Here is a 6,178-nt window from a genome sequence, read left to right on the forward strand (position 1 = left end):
AAACCAGCGGGAGACCCCACTGAAGTGAAGGAGGCCAATCATGGCCCCACCCCAGGGGTCGGGCAACAGGGGGTGGTGACCCCTGGGCAGCCTGTACCCCCTGGCACTGCCCAAGCGGCAAAGTGCCCATGCCCAGGGGCACCTTGGCACTGCCCACCGGGTATCGGGCATTGCCAAGGGGGCAGGGCGTAGAGGGCAATGCCAAGGGGGCGGGGCCTGGGTCTATTGTGGGAGGGGCAATCAGTGGGGGGTCCCGCTGCCACTTCGCAATGGGATCGGTTAGGGCTGGACGGAGACCAGCAATTGGGGTGGTCTGGCGGGGGGGTCTGCTGAGGGGCCTCCCGAGGGGGGGTCTGCCTCCTGTGGGGCAGGTCTGCCTCCCAGTGGGGCGGTCTGTTGAGGGGGAGGGGTCTGCCGAGAGGGTTGGGGGGGGATCATCACTGCTGGTGGGGAGTGGGTGGTTGGAGATTGCCCTGGGCCGGGGGTTGGGGGGGGGGGGGGGGGGGTGGCTGGCCCGGGAATGGTTGTACAGGCCATGATCAGGCTGTGGGAGTGTCGTGAGGGGCAGCACTGTGGGGGTCCCGGGCTGGCCAGCGATCAGGAGGCTGACAGTTCAGGCTCACTGCTCAGAGGCCCAGAACTATCGGACTCCAGCGTGAATAGGCCCCGCCCCCCGAGTTTTTAATGAGATTCACGATTGTGACCTCTGCATTGCACAGAGTGGGAGATTCGAGTCTGAAATCTCACTGAAAAAACAATTGTGATTTACACCGTTTTTCCCACCAATTCAGCACTTAGAATTTTTTGGGGAGAATCGCTCACTATGTGTGAGAGAGATGAGGGTGGTGTGTGAGGAAGAGGTGAGACTGTGAAAGATGTGAGAGTGTCAGTGTATACATGCGAGAGAGGTGTGAATGTGCATGTGTATAGGTAGGAGAGTGGTGAGAGTGTGAGAGAGGTGTAACTGTGAGTGTGTGTGAGAGAGAGGTGTAATTGTGAGTGAGCGAGACAGAGGGAGAGAGTTTGTGAGAGAATGTGTGATTGTGTGTGTGCGTGTGTTCGATATGAGAATCCAGCTCTCCAGCATTACTTTAACATGAAACAAATTTGTGAGCAAAAGAAGTCCTCCCATTAACAATGACAAAAATAAAATAAGACTTAGCTGAATAAGATTACTTCTAAATGATAATAAACGTATATTTCAAAGGAATAGAAAAGACTTCGAAATTTACTTTTGTATGTTTGTACCTATTGCGCAAAACATTTTTTCATGGTTTAACTCTTCAACATAATCAGAATATTTGCCTGGGTTCTGTCAGTACTCTTGGTAAAGCAAAATGCTTCTATGGCTGGAAAACTTAGGGAAACTCTGATGTGGACAATGTTATCAAATGGCAGAGTACACTTGAGGGGCTGAATGGCTTACCCCTGCTCCTAATGTGTACATTTCTATGTCATTCTGAATGGATGCGATGAGGTGGGCGAGGTGGCCTTTGTCACCCACAATTAACATGCAAACAGAGGGTGGAATCAGCTGGAGGTTTTGTTGTTAATAGAAATTCACGATGGATAGGTCTTGTGAAATTGCCAGAACAACAGTGCGCAATGGGCTCATACTGAATTGGTACTTGTCCTATTTGGACCTGCACGTGATTCTCAAGAGTCCTTTCCATTGACTTCAATCTTATCCTTTGTCTACTTCCCTATTATCCCATTCTACTTTTATTCATTTTTTGAGAAAGGAAATCGTTTCTGCTGTATAGCAGATATTGAAAATATACAACACAGTGAGAAACAGTAATCAACAGAGTTTTCAGCCTTGCTGTTGAAGAAAACACAGATACAGTTGTGAACCATTGAGTCTCTGTCCTCTGGTCTCTTAAAGGCACTGTCACACAGAGATACCTGAGGGCTCCAATGCTTCTCACTAAGAGTGAAAACCTATATTGTTCAACAACTTCACTTTGTTGCTAATCATAGAAACCCTACAGTACAGAAAGAGGCCATTCGGCACCGACCACAATCCCACCCAGACCCTACTCCCATATCCCTACATATTTTACCCACTAATCCCTATAACCTATGCATCTCAGGACACTAAGGGGCAATTTTAGTATGGCCAATCAACCTAACCCGCACATCTTTGGACTGTGGGAGGAAACCGGAGCACCCGGAGGAAACCCACGCAGGCACGAGGAGAATGTGCAAACTTCACACAGACAGTGACCCAAGCCGGGAATTGAACCCAGGTCCCTGGAGCTGTGAAGCAGCAGTGCTAACCACTGTGCTACCATGCCGCCCAGGAGTCATTTGATCTTTCTACCCTGTTGGACTACAAATAAAGTTGAATTCAATGACATGCCTTCAATGAAATATTTATATTGAATAATATCATGCATCCATACAGGAGAACATCTTCTATTTTTCTACAGAATGGAAAAGGTCTTTTGTAGTTTATCTGGGTTGCAAGTATAGAATCTTTCCCCCCAAACATGAATTTACATGCACATGTTCATATGGTGCAATGTGCAAAATTTGTTAAAGAGGCCCCAAGTCAGTCACTGAAATTAGTGTTATCATGTGCACATTGTTGTAAATAACTAATGGGATTTTTTCCAGTCAAATTAATAATGTTCTGTCATGCTGTTAAAGTAAAATTTGTACTTCCTAGTGTGTTTAATAATCATGGTGGGATCACCTATAAGGCACATACAAACTAACACTGCATTATATCGTTGCTGCTCTTAATATTAACGAAACATGCTGCATACATATAGGGCAATAATTGTAACCAGATGTCAGCAGTGAGTTTTATCATTTTACTAGTAGTATCTTTGAGATTGGTGAATTGATTGGTGAATCTTGAAAGAGTAAAAGGTATTATGCATGTTTGAGGATTTGATTTGATTTATTATTGTCACATGTATTAGTATACAGTGAAAAGTATTGTTTCTTGCACGCTATACGGACAAACTGTACATAGAGAAGGAAAGGAGAGATTGTAGAATGTAGTGTTATAGCCATAGCTAGGGTGTAGAGAAAGATCAACTTAATACGAGGTAGGTCCATTCAAAAGTCTGATGGCTGCCGGAAAGAAGCTGTTCGGTTGATACGTGTTCTCAGACTTCTGTATTTTTTTCCCGACGGAAGATGCTGGAAGAGAGAATGTCCGGGGGTGCGTGGGGTCCTTGATAATGCTGGCTGCTTTTTCAAGGCAGCAGGAAGTGTAGGCCATGTCATTGGGTGGGAGGCTGGTTTGAGTGATGGACTGGGCTTCGTTCACAACCCTTTGTAATTTCTTGCAGTTTTGGACAGAGCAGGAGCCATACCAAGCTGTGATACAACCAGAAAGAATACTCCTATGGTGCATCTGTAAAGATTGGTAGCGGACATGCCAAATTTCCTTAGCCTTCAGAGAAAACAGAGGCCTTGGTAGGCTTTCTTAACTATAGCGTCAGCATGGAGGAACCAGGACGGGTTGTGGGTGATCTGGGCACCTAAAAGCTCTTGATTATTTGTACTTTGTCCCCATTGATGTACAGTAAGAAGTCTCACAACACCAGGTTAAAGTCCAACAGGTTTAGTTGGTAGCAAATACCATAAGCTTTCGGAGCGCTGCTCCTTCGTCAGATGGAGTGGTCTCTGTTCTCCAACAGTGCACAGACACAGAAATCAAGTTACAGAATATTAATTAGAATGCAAATCTCTACAGCCAGCCAGGTCTTAAAAGGTACAGATAATATGGTTGGAGGGAACATTAAACACAGGTTAAAGAGATGTGTATTGTCTCCAGACAGAACAGCTGGTGAGATTATGCAAGACCAGGGGCGAGCTGTGGGGGTTACTGATAATGTGACATAAATCCAACATCCCGGTTTAGGCCGTCCTCATGTGTGCGGAACTTGGCTATCAGTTTCTGCTCAGCAACTCTGCGCTGTCGTGTGTCATGAAGGCCGCCTTGGAGAACGCTTACCTGAAGATCCAAGGCTGAATGCCCGTGACTGCTGAAGTTCTCCCCCACAGGAAGAGAACAGTCTTGCCTGGTGATTGTTGAGCAGTGTTCATTCATCCGTTGTCGTAGCGTCTGCATGGTTTCCCCAATGTACCATGCCTCGGGACATCCTTTCCTGCAGCGTATCAGGTAGACAACATTGGCCGAGTTGCAAGAGTATGTACCGTGTACCTGTTAGATGGTGTTCTCACGTGAGATGATGGCATCCGTGTCGATGATCCGGCACGTCTTGCAGAGGTTGCTGTGGCAGGGTTGTGTGGTGTCATGGTCACTGTTCTCCTGAAGGCTGGGTAGTTTGCTGCGGACAATGGTCTGTTTGAGGTTGCGTGGTTGTTTGAAGGCAAGAAGTGGGGGTGTGGGGATGGCCTTGGCGAGATGTTCGTCTTCATCAATGACATGTTGAAGGCTCCGGAGGAGATGCCGTAGCTTCTCCGCTCCGGGGAAGTTCTCCTTCTCCTTCTCCGGAGCGGAGAAGCTACGGCATCTCCTCCGGAGCCTTCAACATGTCATTGATGAAGACGAACATCTCGCCAAGGCCATCCCCACACCCCCACTTCTTGCCTTCAAACAACCACGCAACCTCAAACAGACCATTGTCCGCAGCAAACTACCCAGCCTTCAGGAGAACAGTGACCATGACACCACACAACCCTGCCACAGCAACCTCTGCAAGACGTGCCGGATCATCGACACGGATGCCATCATCTCACGTGAGAACACCATCTACCAGGTACACGGTACATACTCTTGCAACTCGGCCAATGTTGTCTACCTGATACGCTGCAGGAAAGGATGTCCCGAGGCATGGTACATTGGGGAAACCATGCAGACGCTACGACAACGGATGAATGAACACCGCTCGACAATCACCAGGCAAGACTGTTCTCTTCCTGTGGGGGAGCACTTCAACAGTCACGGGCATTCAGCCTTGGATCTTCAGGTAAGCGTTCTCCAAGGCGGCCTTCACGACACACGACAGCGCAGAGTTGCTGAGCAGAAACTGATAGCCAAGTTCCGCACACATGAGGACGGCCTAAACCGGGATGTTGGATTTATGTCACATTATCAGTAACCCCCACAGCTCGCCCCTGGTCTTGCATAATCTCACCAGCTGTTCTGTCTGGAGACAATACACATCTCTTTAACCTGTGTTTAATGTTCCCTCCAACCACATTATCTGTACCTTTTAAGACCTGGCTGGCTGTAGAGATTTGCATTCTAATTAGTATTCTGTAACTTGATTTCTGTGTCTGTGCACTGTTGGAGAACAGAGACCACTCCATCTGACGAAGGAGCAGCGCTCCGAAAGCTTATGGTATTGGCTACCAAATAAACCTGTTGGACTTTAACCTGGTGTTGTGAGACTTCTTACTGTGCTTACCCCAGTCCAACGCCGGCATCTCCACATCATGACTCCCATTGATGTAGACAGGGGCATGTTCTCCGTTACGCTTCCTGAAATCGATGATAATCTCCTTCGTTTTGTTATCGAGGGAGAGATTATTGTCGCTGCACCAGTTCACCAGATTCTCTATCTCATTCCTGTATTCTGTCTCATCATTGTTTCAGATCCGACCAACAATGGTGGTGTCGTCAGCAAACTTGAAAATCGAATTGGAGAGGAATTTGGCCGCACAGTTATAGATGTACAAGGAGTATAGCAGGGGGCTGAGAACACAGCCTTGTGGGGCACCGGTGCTGAGGATGATCGTGGAGGACGTGTTGTTGCCTATCCTTACTGATTGTGGTCTGTGAGTTAGGAAGTTTTGTGGGAACACTGGTGTTGAAGGCTGAGCTGTAGTAATAAATAGGAGTCTGACATAGGTGTCCTTGTTATCTAGATGTTCCAGGGTTGAGTGCAGGGCCAGGGAGATGGCATCTGCTGTGGACCTGTTGCTGCGATCGGCAAATTGCCGTGGATCCAGTAATCCGGGAGGCTGGAATTGATTCGTGCCAGGACTAGCCTTTCGAAGCACTTCATAATGATGGATGTGAGAGCCACCTGGGAGCCTCTGGCTCTCCCTATCGTCACCCTCTCCCTCACTTATCCCTCCTTTGACTTCATTTGCTCATCTCTGCAGCATTTGGCTTTATTTTAATGCTGCGCTCCCTGTCCGGAAGGGGCACTTGTGCGGTGGTTTTCCTGTCCGGAAGGGGCGCTGAGTC

This window comes from Mustelus asterias, chromosome 3 (genome assembly GCF_964213995.1).
Source record: "Mustelus asterias chromosome 3, sMusAst1.hap1.1, whole genome shotgun sequence".
Classification (NCBI taxonomy): Eukaryota; Metazoa; Chordata; class Chondrichthyes; order Carcharhiniformes; family Triakidae; genus Mustelus; species Mustelus asterias.